The following is a 26,816-nucleotide window of genomic DNA, read 5'->3' as shown; positions in this document are numbered from 1 at the left end:
TGAGTCAGACAGCCATGTTAGCTTCAGACACACAAGAGCACTATTTATGAGATGCCCAATGAAAAAAGGCAAATGGCTCCACTTCAGACTAAGGGTGAAACCGTATAGATTGGTATAACTAGCTGTTAGACCTTTTAGAAGAAGCATGCCAAAGTTCAAAGACAACTTGCCATGTCAATGCTGCCTTCCATTGGGTGCAGGATTTACCGTATTATCTTAGAAACAGACACGGCAAACATTCTTTCATAATGTTGACTAAGAAAGATATTGAAATAGTTAGCATGTGAATAAGACCTTGCTCTGATCCAGGAGGCATATCCACATATATTTAGAGCGGTTATCTGAGGTACTTTGGCAGGGATATACATTATACAATATCTAATGTTTTTCTATCCACTAGTCAGATTGTAGATGCCGATATGCTGTTGTTGGAGTTGATCTTTTGAGATGCAAACCCAGAAATATGATTTTGAAAACGGCATTTAATATAGCCCACAGAAAATTATCCACTGTGATATTCCGCCAGTCTCCTGCATAAATAATTCATTATTTTTATGTGCCCTCATGCTGCCTTGGGCTTTGGAACAGCTGAGTGTTTTCACAATGTATTTGTGTCCAATCTTCTGCGTATTGGGCGTACTCTAATCAAACCACAGTAAACATGCCTTGAATGTTTGTTGAGTCATCTGCTTATCAACTAATCAAATGGCTTGTTTGCCTGCCTACCCGCCTTACCGGGGCATAACATAGCTCTGGTTGAGTATTTTTTGATTGATTGTCTATTGGGCTACACCATGTAAGGTGATAGTATTGAACTTCACCGGCTATAGTGTACATCTAGCTCTGTGTCACAAGTAAGGGAGATGAGATGGAAACTGAGTGAATGTATGAAAGAGAGTATAGGACAGTGGCTCAAGGCTCATTTATACTTCATCACACAACAAAAATAACTGATTTCATTTCCTGCGATGAAGTATAAATTAGGCTTCACTGGTGGACAGGCCTGTTAACATTCTGAGGGACCCCTGGTTCAGTGTTTTCAGACCATATAAAATATAAAATAGTGTATATAATGCCGAGAGGCATTACTGTGTTTGAAAGACTAGCATGAAAGTGCAAGTCATACAGAGAATCTTAAAAGCAGAAAGCAGGACAGCGACATGGAGCTGCCAGGGATTGGTGAGCAATCAGATAGGGCAGAATTGATGACCTGGCTCAGGATGGATTTCTTGGAGCAGGCTGCCAGACCGAGGTAATACTTTCAGGCTCTTATCAGCACTGGCATAAGCTGAGTGCTGCATCACCCACTTCCCAGCGTCAGCTTATTATGAGAGTCCATGATGTGTGATTACTTGTACTGCCTTTGTGTGCTGCTCCAGGATCTGTGTACACTGACTGGACAGTTGGCAAGCTTTATGAAGAGGGCGAAGGTCCTCTGTCACCTTAAACTCCAGTTCCCCCGCCGCTGTAATTTCATTTTGCAAAATGGCTGTTTCATAATATTTCCAGTGACCTATAAGCTGTATGGGTCAAGGGTAGAGTTCTGAAAAATCAAGAAGACATATTGCATTATTTTCAGTATTGTTACAATGTTGTAGAAATATTTAGGCCAAGTCATTGGGTAAAGTTAGAGTCAAGAATGAAAGGTTTATTTGTCACACAGAAGCAAGAAGCAAAATGAAAATGTGTGAGGTCCACAAAGTTTTTACATTAATTCTGTTAATGGCAAATAGTGCCCTATGAGACAACTACTACTCATCCAAACTCAATACTACCTATATTGGTAGCTTCATGATATTAAGGTTTTATTGCAACCCGGCCTTTAACTTATTTAGCCTATATAGGCTATTGGAGGATTAGATCCTAGGAGTCTCCGTGCAATCAGCTTTAACAAGCTTAAACACATATTGTGTGGACAATTCATAACACTAGATGCAATATACTATACTCGGTCTGTCCTAATGACATTTAATTTCAGTCTTTCTCAGGGGTGTAAGAGAAAGAGTGATTAAAAATCTGCGTTGAACCACGACAATTTATATCAGACCTTTATAGTGTATTCCTCGAATAAACAACGTGGTTTCAGACGCTTGGACGCCATAGCATCTCTATGGTAACAGTACTCAATTAGCAATGATTGGCCAACCCGTGGGAATGTTTCTATTCCCCCAGTACACTGATTGGTCGGTGGGCGGTCTGTGGAGCCGTGAGCAGTGTTGCCATGTCGGCTTATTATAAGCGACTTTGGGCTTCTTTTTCTGTAAAGTTGCTTGTAAATATGGGTAGTTGCGGGTTGCGTTTTTTTTGGCTTGTTTCTAAAGTGTAGTTGCTTATTTGGGCTTGCTTCCTAATGTTGTTTAAACCAGTGGTTCTTTAACATTTTCATGGCAAGGACCCCCCAGATTAATATGTATTTGTCCGTGTGGGCCCCCCATCTAAAAATATGTTGTGCCAGGGACCCCCGCATCAGATTTGAGTTGTTAATTATTATTTTTTGATATTCCAAAATTCCAGAAAATATCTGATCTACAAGCTCACAAAGCGTCGCATCGTGACGCGTTGTGACTTGTGAACTTGTAGATCGGCTATTTTCAAATAGCCGTAGTCGCTTCTTTTGGGCTTGTTTTCATGGACCTGGTTGCTTGTTTCTCTCGCACATTCTGGCAACACTGGCCGTGAGAGGCTGCAGCGTTCCGGGTTATTGTCAGTTTGGGCAGCTCGGCACAGGGGGCAGGACCGAGAGCTGCCTACAGCAACTAGAGCTTTATTCAAATTAAAACAATTTGACCTTTTTATTGATACATCAAATAACAGGACGTGGACAATTGTTGCCTGGAGCATATTTTCCCCCAATTTAATCGGAAATCTGAGTGTGAATCGGGAAGCTAAGACGACTCTAAAAGAGGCTGCCGGGGAGAAAGTGTAACCTAGACGGACGGACGGAGCATAATCACTGGGATTTAACATCGCATCGCCTGTCAATTTGGGATATTTCTGACTATTTCCTTTGTTTCAACCTTGATGTTTTTTTTGCAGGGTATACCGTGACGCAAGATTGCATACGTATAATACAACAGCAATCGCTTGATAACATTTCACAGAATAAGATTCAGCATATATATAGGCGGAACACTTTAAACCCATGCGTAATAATAATCGGTGGATTTGGAATATCACATAGCCATTGATTCACCCACTCAGTCTATCTATTGATAGCTAAATGTGAGGAAGGTGGGATTCGTGGATCTCTATATCTACAAGTGAACAGAGGAACAAGCAGGACCGTATACTTTCCGGGGTTAAACAGCGCAGATCCTAAAGCGCGTCTGGTGCGCAATTCATCTGACAGAATTAACGCTCCTGAAATTGCCGAGCTGTTCTGGCTCCCTTTTGCCTTTAGCCAAATTGACACCGATTGGTGAAAAGGGCAAAGCTGATCAACTTTTCAGACTATAGGCTATTAGTGTGGATCTGTTTTCTTGATCTGCCGTATATTCGCACACGATCCGAAAGGAGGAGAACAAACTGAATGGACAGCTGACATCGATAAAGCCGTTTCTGGATTTTGGAGAGCAGCAGAATAATGCGACCTTTTTGATTTGGACCACAAAGTCTGGGGACAGATTGCTCAGTGATTGTCGCTACAATCTGCATGGAGTTCTAGTCTGGACCACGAAGCAATTTATGGTAAATACAGACAATCCTATTCTTCAAAAACGTCTTTAAAATGCTTCTTACAGGGTCTTTATTTGCACCCGTTCGGTTTCCCTCGGGCTGCGTGCATCGTTTCGCTGCGCATAGCCTACCTTTTGTATGGAAACGCAACGAACTATAGAAAATGATTGTTTAGAAATGCTCCCATTGCAGGACAGGGATGCTCTTCACAATACCTTCTCTTTTAGATTCGAACCGTTTGTTTTCATGGCTGACCCCGCAATAAAGGAAGTGAGCTGTAAAATCGGAGTGTTAGGCAGTGGTTCTCAACCTGTGGGTCGGGGTCCCCACAGGATTTTGGGAGGGGGTCCCCAGATGACAGTGAAGAGACAATTTAAGGACTTTTAAGACATGTTTAATACCAAAAGAAATTAAATTAAAAGGCCATTACTGCATCAAAAGTAATCGTCAAACTATACCATACAAACTGGTCAAACATTGGCCAAATTGTCAATTAATATAAGAAAGAGGCAAACATTTTGAAAATAGCCGATCTACAAGCCCACAACGTCTGGCTTGTGAGCTTGTAGATCTGCTATTTTCACAATATTTAGCTGTGGGACCGAGTCAAACAAAATGTAATGCCTCAACCCCTACATTTTTCAAGTGCTTATCAGGGTGGGGGGTCCCCAGTTCAAATATGATTGTTTTCGGGGGTCACAGCCTGAAAAGGTTGAGAACCAGTGTGTTAGATGGAGCTGAAGCTATAGTATACTCCCGAATGGCTTTAGGAACTGCTTTGATGTGTAATATTGGTCTTTTCAAGTATGGGTAGCAATTAAATCTATTGTCGAGGGCATTGCGCCGCAGGCACCACAGTCAGGAGGATGTGACAGAAAGAGTTGCAGCTCAGAGCAAGGTGTGACATTCTCATCTGTAGGCTACGCCACCATGCGTCACATTATGGTTTAATGTGCAACTTGTGTAGATGGTTTCTGCTGTAGTGATTTTTTTTTTCACCCCCACGTGTTAATTGCAAGCGTTATTTTAATATTAGACATGCGTTTTGTGTGAAGCTGTTATCGAGTAACTCTTAAAATGATCTGTGCATAATAGGTAGCCTACTGTATCAGATGTAGTGAAGTACTTTCTCTGCTCGCCTTAGCTGTGGCTACAATATTGTTTTCAGTAAAGGCTGATATGTCATGGAAGTGCATACTTTATTTCAGTGTATCCTGGCCAGCTAACACGATGGGTTGTTTTGATTCCAGTGAACTTTGAGCCTCCTGGGATTTTGATGCTAATTTACAAAATCTGCCCCAATGCCTTGTGCATAGATTATGGTGAATGGGAGTTAAAAACCTATATGCTATATATTGTTTACCATAACACTACACGTATTTCCTCAATATTTATCTACCTCTCTCATTTCAGTTATTCCATTCCAACAGCTGCTCATACATCTAACTCACTGAATGTGATATGGGCCCCTACAGCAGGCCCAGGCGCCCCCATAGTCAGGGCACCTGCCATAGAGCCTTCCTGGCTGTATTGAATAAAACATCCAGTGATGTATGAGGCAGGGGCTGCACCCGAGGGGGCAGAGCTGCCTCATTTACTTCCTCCACTCTGCGCCTATGACCCGCTGAGCAAATTGTGCTCATATTAGCTCTGTGGCTGCTCCTCACCTAAACAAATAGTCTTCCCAGCATAATGCTTGCCTTAACTCAACATGATGGTTGGACAAGGCTGGGAGAATGGGATGGAAGAAAACCTCTAATATGTGGGTCACTGAATTGCCTTTTGGAGTTCGTAGTTCTCATGTTGTTTATTTTGTTGTATCTTTTTTTCTGACAGTGCTGGCTCTTTTTCTTCCTGTGTAAAAAGTGTTATATAGAGTAATGCTTCATATTCTGCATGTTGTCACCTGCATTTTTTAAGTCATTTTAACTATAATAATGGACTCCAATTCACTACTACGATTACATAAAATAAAATAAAATCCTGATTGACATTGAATTTCAAACAAACAGCATTGCTTGGTACAAGTTTATAGAGCATATTCAGCAAGGGAGGTATTAACAAAAGTAATATACTAAGAAATCCCTGACATTTTATCAATTTGCCACAATAAAATTGTATATCAGTTTGATTGATTGATGGCATTAGGGTGAATGCAGTGTATTCTTTCTTATTAAAGGGCCTGCCTGGAGTGAATAAGTGAGCTTTTCTCATGAATATCGTTATAGTAGCTGAAGTTTAATTTCCTGCACTATGTATTAATCTTTTTGAATCCCTCCATGGTTTGATTGTCTCAATGCATACCCAGAGGCAGCAAAACTCATTTAGGCACTGTGTGTGTGTGTGTGTGTGTGTGTGTGTGTGTGTGTGTGTGTGTGTACACACACTACAGTAGCATATGCTAGCTTGTTTAGACTATATCTGTGAAAAACTGAAAATGCATTGTCTGTCCGGACCAGAAATTGAATTGCATATAAGATTTTCTATCAAGATATTCTATATACATCATAAATGAGACACAAACAGTCAGGAATACAATGGTGTAAAGCCCAGTGATTCATGAATTACGAAAAAATTCTATACAGTAGGCTATCCTTACAATATAATAATATGACACATGGCCTTTTAGGAACAAGACTTGTGAGGTTTTTCCATTTTAGAGAATGTCAACAGTGTCTCATTAGATATTGTGTTTCATAGCAGGGAAGTTGTATACAGTGTATTGATGAAACATCCCCCAGTGTCTTTACAAAGCTCCTATTCATGCAAACAAGAGATATGTTTGATATTTTTTTTGTGGTGCACAATATTGCATTATGAGATTATAGAGGTACAGTTAAGTTAACCAGTGCCGTTTCTGTGCAAGCACATTTTCTTGTAGTGTTTGCATACTGCCAAAGTCATGTATGCGGTGTCAAAAGAACTATACTACATACCTGATCTTGGCCCCTTGTTAAAGTATATAGTTCCAGTGCACTAAACTTCACACTCATATTTTAGAATGGAGTCAATAATTAACTTTACTGTCTTAACAGTTCTAGTATATAGCTTTACTTTCAGCTAGGCTACATCTATATGATTTGTTTATGTTCACACAATGGTTGACTCAAATAAGCAAATGTTGAAGAAGCTTTGTTAATGCTACTTTCGGTCTGATCTTGACATGACACATGAGTAAAACCAAAAACAATTAACCAAAGAACGGGACAGTTTACAGGCCACGTGTTTTTGTCAACTTGTTGATACTCCTATTACTATTTAATTGATAGCTTTGTAAAAACAGCTTTCCTCACTTGTTCGTATCCAGCCACCAAATGCATTTCTATATACATACAATTTATCTTGAGAAACAGTGGCCTCTCTAATATATGGTGCAGCAGCGTTATTTTTATTTTTTAAATATATTTTTGGGGCTTTTCTGCCTTTGGCTATTTTAGCTATTTGTCGTATAACAAATGATATGGGGCTTAAGTGGCTAGATGCTTTCATAGTCTAGAGAAGCATGTCATTGTATTTCCACACAATAATCCAAGCTCCCTCCCTTACCTTACCTGTGAAGTCTGTCCTAAAGGTTTACCTGACAGGTGTTCTGTTCGTCTGATCTGATTTACTTTGATGGTAGACAATGGTAGGTTTTTCATCAGAGGCTTCTGTGGCGCTGAGGTCAGTTATGGCTCCATCCCCTCTTAATTCGCTGTCAGATTGAATGGAGGAGGCTAGGTCTAAACAGGCCCACGGGTTAATGTACAGCCATTAATGTGGAATGGGTAAGGGAGGCAAGCCATTCTTTTAGTTTTAAAAGTACTTACACAGTCAAATGTAGTCAGTGGGAACTATGTCGTTTTCCTATGTAGTGGTTAATGAATATACTGTTATGGGGGGAAGACTGCTGTGAATGTCGTACAGTAGTTGGCTGTATAATCCACTCAGGAAAAGTGTGAGGAAAGGCATGTTGCTTCCAAAGTATTCTAGGGGGAAGAAAAGGGAATAAAGCAAATCTGACAAGCTCTCCAACAGTGAATTTGCTCTCCTTAAAAACAATGCCGCTCTTGCCTTCCTCATGGTCACATTGATTTGTTCTGGGTGACAGTGCAGGCTGCTGTGAAATCACCCCAGCGCCATTGATCTCAAGGAGAGTAGGAGGAGAGAGAGAGCGAGAGGGAGAGAGTATGGCGACAGAGAGCAACATGGGAAAACCTCACAGTGCCCTCATAAAACGAAGGCCTTGGACATTATCAGACCAGCTCTTGTTGCAGTTCCTCAGCGGTTGTATCATAGTCTACGCAGCGCTTTGATTTGTTTTGGAGGCTTGTAAATGCTGTTTGATTTGCTATTGTGCCTCACCATGTTTCACATTATCTGCTGTACTCTTTATTGCCACTGTTTTCCATGCCAGAAGCAAGGCTGTTTTTTTAATCTCTTGCAGCCCCCTGATTAATCTCTCCCTCTATGCTGGTGTACTTTAATCTTGAATGGAAGATATCTGATTCTCCTCGGCTATTGAGGAAGATCAAACTTTAATGGAACAAGGAACTGCACATCATCCTAATCTCCATCTCCCTGCATTTTGGTTGACTGCTCTCCCTCGGGCTTTGTAACGTTCTGCAATAGCAGGAAATACATCAGACAGATAAGATGTTTTCTCTTCATGCTTTGGTAATTTATTCCCAGTTGACAATAGCCACCACTTTACATCTCTGCTATTTTATTACCTGGTTGGAGGAGCAGGATGTGAAAACATGGGAATTGATTGACAGTTACAAATGGCTGTACTGTACGATGTAAATATATGAAACTTTTCCCCCAAGCTTTAATTGGGTTTTCTTAACGATTTGTTCCTTCTATGAGAAAAGTGCTAGCCCTCGTTGTATTGACAGTTTTTCACAAGAGATTGCGCTGCGTGTGACCTGCGTCATCTGTCTATAATAGCCTGAGGAGAGATAGGTTTCCACTGTAATTTGTTTGATTGCGCCACAGTCAATTCAGGAATGTGGTATTGACTTCATTTTCTTCATTCAATTCTGCCATATCACTCAAATGGTGTACATTGTGTGTGCCAGCCTCCGGATTGTGACAATGGCTGGATGCATATTGTTGGGTATGCATTGTACTTATGGAGTGAAACGCCATCTACAGACAGTTGGTGCTTGTGACAAAAATAGGCTGTTATCCAATTCTAAGGGTGTTGCTGTAAGGTAATGAAATTTCCACTGACTGGAGAAAACAATGTTGTCTGGTCTGGGTTGTAATTGCAGAAGCCACCTCGCCATTTTCCTGAGTTCAGCGTGAATGCAACATGATTTAATAAAACTCTGGAGATTTTTATCATGTATTGCCATGCCTGGCAGCAGACACATGGGTACGAAGCAGAGGCTTGCACAGATAAAACTCATTCAATTTACCTGTTGAATTTTAACCAAGCGGAGGCCATTTGCACAAGAATGGCCATAATATGACAAATAGGGACCAGTTTATGTGTTTGACCATGGTCCTGGACGATATTATTGCTAGTAGTATAAAGCCACTGTTCTAATCTGAGCAGAGGAGTAGCCTGGAATTTTCGTCATTTTCTTCTCTGTTATTACTTGTGTCAAGAAAGGGTTGAAAATCCGTACAATATTAGGCCCTCAGGCCAAAGAGCTTCTGTATGCCTGCTTCCACTCACATACAGAAACATAGGAACATTGACAGGAGAACACATATACTGTAGACACACACACACACACACACACACTCCTAGCCTGTTTTATTACCTCCTGCCTGCTGCTGGAATTGCTTTCCTCCCTCGAGTGAGCCAGGCAAAGCCGGCTTTATTGTGTTAACCTATTTGTGTGTCAAGAGCGATTGCGGCGTTCTTTATCTCTGTTTGTATTCGGACGGGGAGACGGCAGAGAGAGGGAGAGAGAGTGGAGGAGGAAGGAGCCAGGCGAGCCACCGGAGTTAGACGGATGGCCGGTCACCTCGCTCCACTCTGGAGGATAATGACTGGTTGCTTAGCAATTTTTTTATCCCCCCCAGACTGGCATCCAGAGTAATCACTTTTTTTCCTCTAAAAGATGTCATGTATAATTATAAGCCCACTGCCATCCGTTGAAATCTGCCTAATGGGTCTTTTCATTTATTTAGGAGAGTGGGGTGATGGTGGGAGTGGATATGTAATTAGAGATTTTGGTGTGGGGGCTTATGAACTATTGGTTTTCCTAGATTATAGAATAAGTGTGTGTGTGTGTGTTGGGGGGGCTTCTGTTACTAATTTTCTGTAGTGTACTATAGAGGACCAAACAGTTTGCTATCACATACTGTGCTGTGTTTGCTATCACATACTGTGATAGCAAATACACATACTGTGATAGCAAACAGTCTACTTTGTGGTGGATCTTTGTGGATCTACTTTGTGGTGAGCAGTTGGTGGAGTTTGACCAGAATTATTGTTGGAGAATTCCCTGCTACTGTATATAGCTGATGATGACCAACCTTTGACCTAGTACTGGTGGCAACTTAAGGTTACATGCACATGATGCAAGGGAACACACACACACACACACACACACACACACACTTTGATGACTGACCAGAGGCAATGAGTGCTCCTTTCTGTGAGCTCTTAGTTTTATTAACATTTTTATTGAGTTGAACGAATTGCTGACCTTTTGTGGCATAATGAATTGCCTGGTCTGCTTAGGGGAAATGAGAAATTTGGCAGAAATGACTGGCAACAATCCAAGCTGTTTAACTAAAGATTTGCGGTATGTTTATTCAGCAGGTGAAACAAGCTGCTCGCCATTTTCTAACATTCAGCTTCTTAAATCTCTTGTTTCTGTATGGCCAAGGCACTCTCACCTGCAGGTTTTCTGTGGTTGGTCCTACTTTTAAGCATGTCCCTGGCTATAATGTTAGACAACTGTATTTTAAAATTGTGGGATGAAGGTATTTTATCAGAACATGACCCCAATTAAAGCTGACTTTCATCGCTAGCAGCTCATTGATGTTGGCCCGAAGTCCAGCATCGTTTTAATGCCCAGCCAATTATCTCCCCTGCTTTTGAAAATGGATTCTTCCCCCTTGTATGAAGAGGTAAAAAATTCATTTGAAGCTCCCTCTGAAGTCCAAATTAAACTTTTACATGTTTATGATGATGAAAGTCATGCTCGCTCAAACAGACTGAATATGCTGGGATCAAATTAAATGTTTTGACTTGTGCCAGACAGTGTAGCCGCTTGGTGTTGCATTATAGAGCTCCCATTTGGATGCTATAAAAAAATACTTATTCGCTTATTTGTTTTGTAGTGCCGCTTCCTTTAAACAGTGTCAGACATGTCTGGTATTTGCTCATGTGTGCTCATCCTCTATTTCTTCTGTTTATCGCCGCCTTGCTTTATCCACACTCATGCACCATTGCTAAAATCTGACAGCTTTGCTCATAACTGGGGACTTCATACAGACAAACTGAACATACAGCACCCCCCATCCCCGTCGCTGTGGCATGCTTCTGTGGCTGCATCTATGGGAACAGCTGTCCAGCTGTCACCGCAGTCAGCCAGTGAGCCACTCTCCTAGGCAACATCTGTAGAGAGAGACTGTATAAGCGTGAGGGCAGCCTGCCATTCCCTACATGTCCCCAAAGACCATGGAAGTATGTCAGGCTTTTTCACTGCACATTAACACTGACCATGTCAACCGTGTCGTCAGGCTTGATTAAATGTTATCTGCCCCGCACTGAAGTAAACTTCACAGAGGGGAGGTTTTTGTTTTTTTTGTCACAAAATACTAACGTGATTGAAGATGTGGGATTTACAGAGTTCTCTGCAATAGAGCGCATTCGTATGCAGCTGAACGTGCACATTACAATCGCCCTCTTTTGCTAACAATCATCAGCCTGTGTGTGTGTGTGTGTGTGTGTGTGTGTGTGTGTGTGTTTGGTGTGTGTGTAAACAAAGTCCCAGCGAGCAAGGTGTAATGGCCTGGAACTGACGAGAATCCACTGGGAGAGTCTCTCCTTCATGTAGCCCCCATCCCATATTTTCATGCACCTACCACCACAGAGACATGCCTGGATGGGGGGGAGCAGGCAGACTTAACACCGCTCTAGTCCCCTCTGTCAGCCACAAACCAGGATTGCGGCGATCGCCTGGGACTTGAGGAGCAAAGAGATGTCGGGGGTGGTGGGGGTTGTTCAGTGTTTTTTACTCATCGTCTCTCCTCTCTTCTCCTTCTCTCATTCTGTCATTAGCCTCTGTCATGTGCACTGGTGGAATAGTGAATGGATAAATAAATTAAAATGCAGTCTTGGTATAGGAAAGAGATGAGCTCTGTTAATGTCTGTACTTTTACAGACATTAACCACTTTTTCACAATGTATGACATTATAGGTGAAATTGTACAAAAAAAAGTTTTAAATTCCCCCCAAAGTAGCCTCACAGTGCTTGTAGATCGGGCTATTTTAGTTTTCTGTTAAGCCAACACTGAGGATTTTTGCTGTGCATTTTGCTGTGCATAATGCAATCATCCCTTCGGCTGGTCTTGGATGTTCTTTTAGGAACTGCTGTTTTTTTTAAAGACTTGATTTCTTCATCAGTCTTGTTGATAACTGAGGGCCTCTCAGGCATACTGTGCCGCTCCCTGCAGACAGCTGCAGACTCAAACAGGCTCTGGGTAAAGTTTGATGGATCCTGTTTACTGGAGCTGAGAGAATGCCTGGATGTCTCCAATTAAGTGTCACTTAAGGCTTGTCTTTTAGTCAGTTCCTCTATTTTGCTCCTCATCTCTAGTGACAGGATGGCGCTGCCAATTGTAACGCAGGTTGAGAGGAAGACATTTGGTGATTACACATTCTGTCGTGATTGAGGGGTGAAGCCAGCAACTCGAGGCAAAACCAAATTCCATATGGCTGTGGAATAATAAAAAAAATCCTATCCACCCATTTTGAGTTTACATTCAAACAGCCCCCCTAGCCGGATGACAAGGAAATCGCCTGCTTATGACTTATTGTTTTATCATTCAAATTTCCTCCATTGATGCCTGCTGCTGTGATTGGCAGCCAGTCCTGAAAGCCCAGAGCTATCTCAATCGAGCCGCGGCAGCCAGTTGGTAACCGTGACAATGGTCTCTCCTTGTTGCCTTGTTTTCACTATTTATTTTTTTTTGCTGTCACAGAAACCTCACTGATTGCTTTTCTGCCAAGACAGCGTCCTATTAATCTTTTAAATAAGGGCCAGAGCCCAGCAGTATTGTTTGCAGAAAACCGAGAGGACCTTGTGAGACCACACTGAAAAGGAAAAGGGGCAACCAGGGCTGGGTAAGTCTCATTGTGGCAGGAAAGCCGAGCCTCCTTAAAACCCCAACAATATTAGAAATCTAATAGCTACTGTGGAGATGGATTGAACAGAGGTCTGAATGTAGCCAGGCCTGTCTGGCCCTACCTGATACTCTGTGGTGTTTCCTGTCCTCTCTTGCTCACCGCCTGGCTCTCCAGGTGTATTCTGTGCTTTGATCTGCGTTGTGGCGGCCTGAATGAATGTCTTTGTGTTTTATGGCCATGTCTTTGTATATGCAGTGTGCACTTATCGATCCCCTTTGGCAAGGTTGGAATGTATTTGTTCAACTCTGGGCTGAAACAGTATAACGGCAGATCATCAGAGGCATTGTGATGTGACTTATGGACAGTAACACTTTCACTCTGCACTAGCTGGTTATTAGGGAAAACATACATATCTCTTTGCGTGCATACTGTACAGTGTACACTGTCCTTGCACTACAATGTGTTTCTTGTAACCAAGAATAACGTGTGAAAGTCATTGCATATCTGCTTTGTTTACCCTTTCAAAAAGAGAAGCTTTCTGCACTCTGATTACATGGGTGATGTTTTTGTGTTTAATTAAGGGTAATTTGTACATTGTTTTTCCCCCTCAGCAGTAGGAAGTCTGTTTTTGAGAGAGTGAGCGCTTGTTTGTCCTTGTCAAAGTGGTTGTTAATACAGAACAAGTACTGTGTTCCTGACACCTTCATCTATGTAATGGGCGCGTTCTTGTGCAAACGGGGTCCATAAACCAAACCATGCAAAGATGACAAACATCTGGTTGAGGACAACTCCGTAGTGGTGTTTTGAGACGTCAGTATTTATGGCGCCAATAACATGAAACGATATTCAATGCTGTGGAGTCATGGTATGGCATCCAAACGTCCTTGTCCCCCCCCTCCACGCCAGTTGAGGTGAAGCAACCCCAGGCCATGGAAACCCAATGAGGCAGGGCCGGCCCCAGACGGCCTGCCTGCTCTCACTCACACCCAGGACAGGACAGAGCCACATGATAGCCAGACCGCCGGTCAATGGAACTGGATTGACTTTCCCCCTCCGGTCAGCCTTGCTTTGTGATCTCTGTGTGTGTGTGTGTGTGTGTGTGTGTGTGTGTGTGTGTGTACACACACATGCATGTATGCATGCGAGTGTGTGCGCACGCAGTCGTGCCTAACTGCATATGTGCGTGTGGCTATTCATAGCTATTCATCCTCTATGACCCACAGTTGCCCCGCCTCTCCAAAAAACACTGGAAATCAATCCATTAATAATGAAACACACAGAGAGTTCAGAACAATATCACCCCACTATTTATATAGGCTTTAGCTTGGCACTGTTCTATTATTGCTGTCTCACATGATACTGCTGAGAGAATATTGAGATTTTGAATAATACATGATTGGTGAAGTGTTGGATTTTTGCTTTTTAATTATGTACTTTAATGTCTAGAGAAAAATTTCTGGCTGCCTGTTTGTGCCATAATATGTGACACCTTGTTGAAATGCTCACCAGTATTTTATTTTGTGACAAGGGTTCTAAGGGTGCTGCCACTGTTTTACCGCAATGGCGGTTTCCTTTACTTTTGTTTGTCAGTCAAAATGGAAGCAGAGTTTAAAGTCATTCCTACAAAGAATAAACGTATCTGTCCTTTAACCACTTTCAACCTGGCGTCCCTATTTTGGGCATGCGTTGTGTTTTTTGGGTAAGTGATAGTGAAAATAGCAGATCTACAAGCTCACAATGCGCCACAGGCTATTTTTTGCTGTGCAACACCATCATATGATGAGGTATAAAACAGGCCTTAATTGGTTTTTAAAGAGACAAGCCAGGCCCAGTGAATAAGTATGAGTTTGAGTGTGCTTCTGTAACAGTTGGCCCGTGTTATCTACATGTAACTGTGTGTCTGCCTTCCTCCTGACCTTGCAAATGTGTGGGAAGGGGGGGGGGTTGTACTTTTTCATTCCTGTTTGCAGTTGTGCAGCAGGTTGAACACAAACACTGCTGTCCCAGATTCAGCCTTCACACCATCACCGCCTTCCACCTGTGTCTGATTCTGATCCACAAGCAAGCGGCTCAAGTCTCTTCCCTTCACCCCCCCCCCCAAAAAAAAACAGTCTCTCACTCGGTTCTTTGGATTTCAAAGGGCTCGCATAGCTCGACTGTGTCGAAGCACGCCCCTCCTCCCTGACCCCCCTCCTCTCAGAGACAGCACTCTTGACCTGCTGCCCCATTGTTTTCCACCAGGGATGGATGGATGGGGAGCTGCCTCTGCTTCTGCGATCCTTCACTCAATAGCCGCTCCATCTGTCGGCTGCATGACTCTGGGTTACAAGGGGGGATTTTGCTCCGTCTGTGCGGGGTGTGAAAGGACCCATCTCTGGGGGGGTGGGCTTCCTGAATAGGGTTTTAAAGCTGCAGTAGTGGGTTGCGGTCATGCACCCCCCTTCTCTATCCCTGTCATAGACCCAACATAGTCGACTGGGACGTGGAGGATGAGAGGCCTTCATTATGTCTGTTCACAGGCCCCTGGGCGACAGGGTCACCTTGTCCCTAAACAAATGCTGCCCTCAGTGGGGTTGTTGGCACTCCGTGTGTGTGTGTGTGTGTGTGTGTGTGTGTGTCTGTGTGTGCACGCACGCACGCACGCAAAAGGGGGTTGCTTATTTGAGTATAAGAATGCACCATCAGGAAGGGGACAGAGGCCTTGGCTGTGAGGACATTTATCTAACATCTCTGCCTTTCACATCAAACCCTATTCAGTGCTACCCGTCTGGATCAGCCTTTCAAAGGGGAAAAAAAACACTCTAGGCAGCTTTACAGGTCAAACTGCTCTCAGTGAGCATTTAGAGACTAACAAAGCTGCTGATGTTATTTTCCATTTCCCTTGTATCTTGTGTAGAAAAGAGAACCTTTTTAAAATGTCTATCCTTGTTTTCACTCTCCTATAACTCCCTTTGGGTTAAGGTTTCGCCATAGCGCTGCTATTGAAGCTAGAGAAATGTTGTTTCTGTGGTGTGTTTTGCTCTAACGCCTGAGTTACACTTGATTGCATGCGGGTGTCACGTACCAAAAATAGCCGATCTCTAAGCTCACAACGTGTCACAGTTGTGAGTTTGTGAATCGGCTATTTTCAGTGTGCGACACCCGCGTGCAACCAAGTATAACTCGGGCATTATAGGGGATGTTTGTGCACTAAATTGAAATCCTTCACTATTTTGACAGCTGGTTCACCTTGAGCAATCAATGTTGAAATGACTGTGATTCAGACATATGGGATGAGGTCCTCTGCCTTGTTATTTAGCATTGCCCTCTCAGAATAAAATAAAATGCTTTTATTTTTTCCCTGGAATAGCTATTATGTTTTTTTGAATTTGGAAATTCTTATTTCCTTCCTGCGGGCCAAAGTAATTCTTCTGGTTATACATATTATCATTCATGTCTAGGCTATAATAAGCTTCTCTCCCTCTCTCCCTGTTCTCTAACAGCACTTGACAGCATTAGGAAGTCAACTGCAGCCTAATTCAGCTCTCTCCCTCGCCTCTCTCGCTCTTTTGTTTGTATCTAATGGGGGTCCTCTTGGCCTATCTCCTCTTACCAGGAAGCTCAGTCTTGATGAGGCTCAGGCAGAAACACTCAGCCCCCTCACTCCCTCTTCCCTCTTTTTATTTTATCACAGAGGCACAGTTGGCTACAGCTCCACTGCCGAGGCCAAAGCGCAGGAAACGTCTCAGCCGCCAGCGTGCACAGAATGCCCTCTCAACACACCTTTACTTCAATTAAGATGATTTAAGTAGCAAGGCCTGTTCCTCTCATGTGCTCAGACTTTTAACGGCCTGTGCTCTGCAGGTGTTTGCTGAGCTGCACCCCCGCCCTCCTCCTCAGGCTCGAGGAAGACAAAGTGAGGAATGTTGAGCAGACAGACAAGCAGGCGGTGGGTTCGGGGAAGGAGCCCCCCCTCTTCAGACAAGAGGACTGAGATAGAGTTAAGGATGGGGGGGGTGGCTGAGGAGTGGAGGTAGAAAACTGCAGTGACAGCAGAATGAATAAATTGAAAAATTCTCCCGTTGTAAATTGTCTATCGCTTGTGACAAACGATCTGATAGGCAAGCGGGCCCGGGTTTTCCGACGCATTCGTCCCAATAGAGCTGTGAATAACTGGTCTATCTCCACACTGCTTAGCACCGGCCCCACACTTAATAATTCATACGGTGTGAAATATTTTCCCCGGTTCAGATATGCCGAAGAGCCGCCGCCAGCAGCAGGCGGGGGGCGGTGAGGTTGGATGAGGGGGGGTGTCCCTGTGGTGCTAATTTGGGGGGGATGGTGACGTGCACAGATTTCTAAAGGGAGGAGATGCCTGAGAGACATTTTGTGTCCCGTTATATTGTGTGTGTGTGTGTGTGTGTGTGGGGGGGGGGGACTCCAGGAGGTCCCCAGCAAAATTTCAAAATCACTTAAACACATATATTCTATACACGTTGTGAGCGTGTAAATGAGCTATTTTTCCACTGCCTAATATGTATCAATTTGGGGGTCCTTGATGAGGGAATGTGTGAGAACCACTGAAGTAGTTTTAGCTGTTTGCCGAGTGTTGTTGACACTGGTGGTGGCAGGTGTCTCACAGGACACCTGGTTTGGTCTCCTGTTTCCATCAGGTGACTCCTTGTTGCCCCTGGGGCTCCTTGAGCAGCTAAGCAGCCAAAGCAGCTCACATGGTACCTGACCTTATTGTCCCCTTCCTCTGCAGCAGAGTGCTGCACTGTAAAATCCTGAGTGCTCATTTAACTTGTGAGAGAGGGCACACATGGATAAATGAACGCTGAGGATTTTACTGGGTGAGCTTACAACTTCGCCTCATTCTCTATGGCAGTGAACCTAGACCTATAATGGCCTTGTGTGGGTGTGTGCGTGCGTGCGTGCGTGTGTGCATGCACATTGTTGTTGTCTTGTGTGGTAGTATCACTGTCTGTGTGTGTGCATCGTTTTCTATTTTATACCCTCAGCACTGTGTGGTTTTGTCTGGTTTGTTCCGCAGATCGGTCCTGTACAAACTGGGTTTTTATGGTTCGCATTCAAGCCCTGGTACCAATTATACAAACTATAAAAAATTTAAGGAGGACAGTCTTTTATAATTTAATCCTAAAGTAATAGATTCTATTAAAAATGCATGAGGGGAGCTTTATAGATGGAACCAGAATTAGTGTCTATCAAAGACTCCAGTCAAGGATGCAGGGTGAACGGGGCAGCAGGAGGGGTGGTATCGCCTCATTATTCAAATAGGATATGATTACCACAGAGCAGAATCCCTGGGCCAGGCCTCAGTGGCCACTCTAATCAGGAAGAAGATAATTCTAGTTGGGGTGATGATCGTCTGCTATGATGATGTGAAATTAAATGCGTGTTGTTGATTTTGTCGTCTTAACCTGGCATCCCTTTTTTGGAAATGTTTTCAAAAATGTTCAAAAACACACAAAAATAATAATAATAGATCTACAAGTTCACAACAACCTGTTGGTATGCGACACACATGTGAGCTTGCAAGATCTGATATTTTAGCTATTTTTGAAATGGGGCTTAACTCTGACGAATTGGGCTTCAACCTTCAAGTGATGTATGGTTTAAGATTTAGTCATGCTATCACTGGATACACTTTGTCGACTGACTTCCTTTGTCTTTTAGCTTCCTTTGTTTCTCCTCCCTGGTGTTTCACTGCAGATTGTTTAGTCTTGTCCTCGCTGAAAGCGTGTAGAAAGTGTTCAAGCGTGAAAACAGGAAGCCTGCACTGCTGTAACTTAATGGTTCATGCGGTGAGGGAGTGGTAGACCTTTTACTGGCCTCAGTGCTCCTTGATTTACCCCACGCAACTTCCTGGACAGGTGAAAAGCACGGAGAAGAAGTTGCGTCTTTTCTTTTTCAGCACCGTTTTTACAACAATGTCACATTTAAACTTTCCAACCATTTGTATTCTCATTTTCTACAGGGACTTAGGCAGTGGAGTGAGGTAAACGATTTTTCTGCACTGCAGGTTTTAGGGACTTCACATTGCAACTGAATCTTTTTTCACTATTGTGATTTGCATGAACGATTACAGATACAGATCAGGACAGTGTCGTAATTCAGATGCGAAAACAGCTTCTGAAAAGGCTCCATATCTATTAACGTGCAACAGAAATTGGATTGAAAAAGCCAATAAAATCTGAAACCCTCATGAAGCTTATATGGATTTGAAGTTCTGCCTCTGAGGTAAATTCCTTGCCTTTTTGATGTAATGGTTGCCTGTTTGTGGAATAAATCCAATAGGCTAAATCGATCATCTCCGTGGAAAGGTCAAGAGGAGAGGCGCTGGTGTTTGAAGTGCTTATCCCATGGAGGAGTGCCAGAAATGTGACACCTCCATAAGAGTGGGTGGTGGCGGGCAGATTAGTGACGGACAGGGTGGCCCAGGGGGATGATTTAGGGAGATTCAGCTCTAAATGCATCACATTGAGAGAGAGAGATGGGGGGGGGGGGAGGCGAGGCGAAAAAGTTTAAGCTGCCTACCCCAATCCCTATTTTCAATAGAAAAGCATATTAGTAGATTAAAATAAAAACAGAATTTTAAAAAACCCAAAGGAGGGCAACATTCTCACAAGGACATGGGCAACAGAGGTGAATAAAAGTTTATATAAGTTTAAACTTCCTGCTCATGCTTTTATATTTAATATTGTTTGAAGTCACTGTTAGGGTTCATCCCTCTGCCTTCTAATCTAATCTGGAGTGGGCGGTTATGGGCAGCATCTGTGCTCGGAGTTGAGATGGGGCTCTCTCTCTCTGCCTAATCCCCTATCCAGGGATCACTCGGTAGGGTGAAGACAATTACTAGCCTGCTTTCTCATGTTAATGGAATCACTAACTAGATCTTGCGAAAAGAGGGAAAAAATAAATGGAGGGTGGAGAGGAGAGACAATGTTGTAGAAAGATGACCCAGCTAAAATGGGTTTTTAGATTACCATTTAATTATTGATAGAGTCCCAGTTGTAATGCCTAAGGTCAGGATTTAGAGAGTATTTTCAGAGGGAATGGATCAAGCTGTGTGTGTGGGGGGGGGGGTGGTGTGTGTGTGTGTGTGTGTGTGTGTGTGTGTGAGATGTTGAAAGAGCACCAATGTCACTTACAGATCAGAAGCTACAGTATGTGCCTGAGAGTCTACCACTCACCTTTTTATCACCTGCCTCCAGCAAGGTGTCAGGAATGGGTTTAAATTGAATTAATATGCAAGAATTTATAGATTCAATCCCATGGCATTTCTGTTAGGAAGGGAAGAGAATATTGCAGTTTCCATCTGCACTAATTACAGGGTCTTGGCAAGTGTTACCTGTCTCTTGTGAAGGACAAACCTAGTCACTGAGCAGTAAGTCACAGAGCAGCAGGAGCTCATCTGCTAGAGAGACTACAAGAAGAGCGATGTCTCCGGGGCATTTTTACTGTGATATTTTTTGATGTGTTGGGAACGCTGACTACCTTGAACTCTGCTAGCAACATCAATAAACTAAACGACTTCATCCGACTTCCTTCTTCTCTCGCACTGAGAAAAGCTAACAGGCTTTGCATGGCATGTTGACTCAAACTGAGACTGTAAAAGAGTTGCAGTGTGTGAATTACGGGCATATTAAAATCTAAAGTGTGACCAGTTTTAAAGTCTACTGTACATCATGGCACACTTGTCCGAGGTTTGGCAAATTCTTCATTTCTTACTTGGCCTGCTGTTAAATCGTTGAACCTTAACTCACCTCAGCCCCTGTCTCTTTCAGTCCTCTTTCAAGAGATTTTGGTTAATAAATGCAACAGGTGCATACTGTCATTACCCCTGAAACACGGATCTAAAACCTGGACCAACCCCCTGAAAGCTGAGAGCTACCACTCAGACATTGGGTCAGTGTTGCTCAAGACAATGTGTCTCTAATGTCCCACCAAATAAATCAATATGGGGCCAAAACTTATCAAAATCCTTGAGAAGGAAAAGATAATCAGTCTGCACCTTGGCTTTTATCTTGGTGATGACCTCTCTCCACTCATTTCCCTCGTCTGGCTGGTCAAACTAACTGATAACAACAACCTCTTATCAGCTCACTTTTGTTGTGGAAAGCGCATTGCCATTTTAAATCATTACAAGCTTGATGTCCCCCCCCCCACTTCTTTGCCTAATCAGTTCACAGTGACACCAAGACCTTGCAAGTTGAGGCAGAAGGTATGTAGGTATGAATTATTTACACCTGACCCTACCACAAGTTCAACGGTCTATTCATGACTGGTTTCAACTTGATGTCTGTATTTCCAGCCTACTTGGGTTGTAGTGGTTTTCTTGTGTTCCTGTGTTCGTTAGTTGGCATTCCAGTAAAAGACCTTAGATATCTGCTGTGAGAACAGCTTGTTTGTTGGTGGTTTTGTGCCATCTGTGTCCATAGCCAGTAGGCGATTACCTACATGAGTCTCACTTCCCACTGTCCAATTGGATTTCCCCCTGCCTGCGTGGTCAAGGCCAGCTTTGAGGAGGAGACAACAGCTGGAGAGCAGGCATTATGAGCTAAAGGGAGGACTGCTGAATCTCAGCGATGGCATCAGCAGTCAATGCCATGTGGAGAGAGGAAAACAGCCATGCTTGGTTCTCAACTAGTCTATGCTGTTAAGCTGTATCAATTCTAGATAAAAAATCGAATTAATCTAATTAACTCCTTAAAAATCCAACAGAACCAAAAGCACAACGCGCTTCAGCCAGTTGAAGGTAGAAAGGCTCATCGGTGCTCAACAGGGAAAACTTGAATTGGAGAGAATAATACCTGGGCAGAAGATACTACCCAAATAAAATACTGGAGCACTCGCTTGGTCTGCACGTATTTGTTATTTTGCAGGGAACCAAAAGCACCTTTTTCAAACATTGAATATATCATATGAGATCAGATTGCCTTGCGGGCTTCACAGCACACTAATGTTATGCATGACTGAATATTGGATCTGTGACACTGTCCACTGAAAGACCCTTGAGTTGTCCTTTAGACCATGGGAATTGAGGGTCACCTAGGACCAATAGAGAGTGGTGTTTAGAGGCAGGCATCAGCAAGTCAGGAGGAGAAATCACATTGTTTGAATTTAATTATATTCCATTGATTTATTGACCACCCATTAATAAGTATGCATTTGAAGGTTAGGGCATTTTTCTGTGAAGGCATTTCTCTCTCTCTCTCTCGCGCTCTCTCTTTAAATTTCAATACAATTTTCAATTCAAAGTGGCTTTATTGGCATGAGAAAACATACATTTACAGTGCCAAAGCAAAAGTGGAACAAAACAAAATAGTGTATACTATGTACAATTAAAGGGAATAAAAAAATGTGTAAACAGAGCTGTGCACATTGCAACTTAAACTAAACTATCCTACTATACCATAAGAATTGTGCATTTACTGTTAAAAGTAGTTATAGTTTACATCCACGTAGGAAAGGTTAGCTTGGGATAAACTTTTGAAACAAATGGCAGCAATATTTCAATGTTTTGCATTCATTTGGTATAAAACCATTGGCATAAATGGCAGCAAATATTTCAAATGTATTTAAAATGGTGCACAAATGGCAGCGGTTTTTCAAATGTGTTTAAAGTTGCTCTGTTTGTATGTAGAGTATTTCTATGTACAGAGATTACTCTGTGCAGACAGTGCACCTCTCTGTCTGCCCCCCTCTCTCTCTCTCACTGTTTGACTTCTATTTCTTCATAAATTGACATGAGCCTCTCTTTGAAGTTCAGGAGCCAAGCTGAGGAATGACAAGACAACAAACAATGAACAAAACCGTTAAAGACAATGAATGTTGTTTGAATATTCAAGTGACTCTAGGAGGGGTAGGGGGAAATAGAATAGACCCCTATTATGTTGTTGTTGTTGTTGTGTTAAACCATGAATAGAGACCTTTCTTTGACATAAATCATTGTGCCATGCACTGGGATAAACTGATAAATTGTCATATCAAGCTATAAGTAATTTGAACTATGCTTTACAAAAGAAGTAATCGGATACATGGAATGTTTGAGTTTTACTCCAAAAACTAAGTATTGTAAATGTTCTTCACTTTACAGCAGTATACTGTAGCTAAAGTTGGTGTGCTGTTTGGTGTGTGGGGTTGACGTCAGTGGAATGTGTCTTCAAGATTGTTCTTGTATCAAGATTATCATGAAAATAATTACATTTTTAAAATTTAAATTAAAATAAGACTGATTAACTCTTTGACTGCCAGAGTATTTTCATAAAGTACTCCCCCAGTGCCAGCAATTTTCGTGTTTTTTTATTTTTATATTTTGAATTTTTCTCATGAAAATAATTTAAGGACACATAATGTAAAGACCCAGCACAAATCCGCCACTAGAGCGCAGCACATGACAGCTTTGATCATGTCGTTGGGTCTCTCTCACCCTTCTTCATAGATTAGACAAGGAAAAACATGAAAACGGATGTGACGTCCCCCCCATTGTTTTGATCGGCGAAAATTACGTTGTGATATACGACGGCGATGACTGATCGTCACCCAGACCATAGATTATAGAAGAGAAACTGTCCGTTTGTCCGTCATACCGTGTGAAAGACCGTTTATTTACCTATTTTGGACGAAAATGACTGGGGAAAAGAATCAAAAACCGGAAACGGAATCCAGGTCATGAAACCGGATGCAGATGTCCGTGAAGTAAGTGGAACTCGAGAATAACATTGAATATTAAGCAGCATAGCGCAATCAGAGATTAAACAATGAACGCGCGTCCAGCGCGTCGAGCGCGTCGACGGCCAACTGGACAAAGTAGCACTTGACGCGTTATCGCGTCGTCCGCAGTCAAAGAGTTAAGGTAGACATTTTTACTCTGGTATATAAACAGCAGGGAGTGTCATGTCACATACTGTACTGTGAAACTCTGAAACAGACTGCTGTCTAGAAAGTAGCTCTAACCAACCAATTAACAGCATTTGTTTCCATTGTATTCGCTCTAGCATTGCACTCACAGTCCATCACTGAAAACCGCTTGTGTTTTATGTAAAGCACATTGAATTGCCTTGTTGTTTATTTAGAAAAGAAACGTCTTCTTCAGGTTTCAAACCCTGAATAAGACTTTGTCGAAACAGTTGTATGTTTTCCCGCGGTCAGCACCTCCCTACTACTGGTGTGTGCTCCTGTTCCAGTGTTTGCCGTACAAATAATGTTGCTGTGCCTTATAAACTCTTTGGTAGTATATACGCAGGATTTGGAAAAATCATCACAATATTTTTCTTAAGAATGGGGAAAACTAGGGCTTCTATACACACGCACACACACAAAAGGTTTGTTTTGGCAGATTCATATTCAGAACATCCTAGACATTATATCAAGCTAAATTGTATATTCGCTGGACTTGTTCCTTTGGAAGTACTGTCTAGATATCAAATGCAAAGGCTGCTACTTGGCTATAATAGTCTGGTTCACTGCTTTCCATGCCCTTTATTTGCCATTAATGAAAACTGGCCCTGCACGAAGATGCAGCAGTTGGCCGTGAAGTCAATTAGTCCTCGTTGCTATTACAGGGTTGACATTAGTCTAGGCAGGCGTGTTTTGATTAGAGATGACAGGGTACTCAGTGCCATTGGACAGCCAGACATTCCTCACCCTGCATCCCATGGGTGAAGCAATTGAAACTGACTGGAATATGGAACCTAATAGCTCAGTGTTTTTGCCAAGATGCCCCCCATCTGAAGAGAAACCTCCCATGAACACGGCTATAGTGAACACGCTACGCTATGTAAGCCTCAATAACGATGTCGCACTGTAGAGAAGATATAAGGCCGTGCTACCAATATGTTATTTCAACACTGTATATCATGGCAATAATAGTTAAACTGTGGGCTTTAACACACAAAGGCCTTTTGTTGTGCTGTTATTTATTGTGCTGGCGTTGGGCTGTGCAGTGCTGTTGGGGTGAGCGCATCCAGGGGCTTGTATTGTTAGGGAATCGGTGACTCTTGTTTGTGGAGCTGGGAGGGTTTGTTAACAATGCCTTTTTTATGTCCCAGAGTGCGTGCCTGTCGGCAAATGTCCTCTCAGAATTTTCGTTTGCGTGTTGTTGTGTGTTTGTTAGTGGAAACCTCTCCGTGTGTGTGTGTGTGTGTGTGTGTGTGAGCGCGCACGCTTGCGTGCCTGTAGATTAAGGTCTGTGTACATAACCCTGTCATTGTGTGCTCTGTCCAGTGTGTCCATGGACCAGTTTTCTATCGTATGCGTGTACACATGCACATGCATGCTCACACATGCATGTACTTGCATGTGTGTGTACGTACACAGGTGCATGCAGGTACGTGCATGTGTGACCATGTATGTGTGTGTACACAAATATGTGTGCAAATGATTTTGTTTGGATGTGTGGAAAGTGGCGAGCTGAGGGGGTTACTGCCAGGCCTTCCTAATGGGGCCTTTCACTCTCCCTCCATTCATGTGACGGCATGGTGACGGAAGGGGGGAGCTGGGGATTAAGGGGGTAGAGGCAGTGCCTTGTTAAAGAAAAAGAAAGGGTTTGAGTGTGTCGATTGGATTAACTTGTTTGGGCTTATTAAGAGGGGAGACACAGCAGCTTGTTAAAAGCGCTGCATGGGGCATCCCACAGTGAGACGGCAGGGTCACCATTCAATTAGGTTGAAGCCCCACCCTTGTTCATTGTGCAGGCTGGCTGCCAGGCTCCCGGACCATGGCTGTTCCTGGGGGGGTGGGGGGCCTGGAGTTTTCACTCAAGACATTTTAACCCGAGATAGTGAAGCCTTAAAAGTGGCTTGATGATGGGTCAACTATGTAAACCTCAGAGGGACCTTCTGGACAACCTCACTCTTTCATATACAGATAAAACACATGCCTGCATCCTGACACGTGCACACACACACACACACACACACACACACACACACACACACACACACACACACACACACACACACCATTTATTCATCCATGACCACCTCCTTACTCCCCCGCTTGGCAGGATGCTTATCTGGGCAGACAGCTCTGGGTGCGGGGAGCCATCGCCTGTGATCTCTGCTGCAGTTTAAGACCTTTTAACTGAGAAATATCCCACCACCAAGCCCACCGCCTCTTGATTCCAGCTTATTCCCTCATCTCCCAGGATCGATGTTCCACCCCCATTCCAAACCCTGCAGCAGAGTTAGAAGCATGGGAAAGAGCCGATAGGCAGGCTGGCTTTCGCGATATATCCCTACATTGGTGTAATAGGAGACCCATCCACGAGTGGATTTGATGAGTGGGATGAGTGGTGTGCAGTAGATTTTTTATTTTTTTTGCTGTGTGGAGTCTTGCTCATTCACCAGGACCATTTTAGGGATTGACCCAGGCATGATCTCAGAAGACAGGTTGTTTGGGTCACTGAGGGTGCGGTAGGGTTGTAGGGGAGATAATTTCCTGCCTCTGGTAGACATCTGCTGAAGACTGCTATGAGCCTATGGGAGGAGACGAGAGGAAGGGGGGGACGTGACAAACAAGCCAAAGACTTCCTCCGTCTCTCGCTCTTAAAGGCAGTAATAGGAGAAAATTGGTTCTTGAAATTGAATTGAAAAAAGTGGTCTCTTTTCAGTGCAGGATAATGCCTCAGAATACATTTGGTGTGGAGCAAATGGAGAATAATGGAGGGTAGTTACACGATTGTCTTTCATTTTACAAAGAGGGGGAGACACTGTGGAGGCATCCCCCCGTAAGACTAGACTTTGGTCTCTATCAGTGCTGTGTGCCCCCTTCCTCTCCCCTAAACCACTATCCTTTAACAAATGGGCTGTGAGGGAGGGCTTGTTGTGAAATTAGTATC

General features: G+C 43.1%; 1 protein-coding gene across 1 annotated transcript in view; it reads left to right on the top strand.

The window, feature by feature from the left end:
• Positions 1 to 2,725: 2,725 nt before the first annotated feature.
• The window catches only part of fam222aa (family with sequence similarity 222 member Aa), a 46,958-nt gene continuing 22,867 nt past the window's right edge, over positions 2,726 to 26,816 (top strand). Inside the window, exon 1 of the mRNA XM_080432598.1 lies at positions 2,726 to 3,687. The gene's annotated coding sequence lies outside the window, so the exon portion shown is untranslated. The remainder of the gene's footprint in view (positions 3,688 to 26,816) is intronic.

The sequence above is a fragment of the Gymnoscopelus braueri genome (genome assembly GCF_963280865.1).
Source record: "Gymnoscopelus braueri genome assembly, chromosome: 7".
NCBI lineage: Eukaryota > Metazoa > Chordata > Actinopteri > Myctophiformes > Myctophidae > Gymnoscopelus > Gymnoscopelus braueri.
This window is presented reverse-complemented; position numbering and strand designations above follow the sequence as displayed.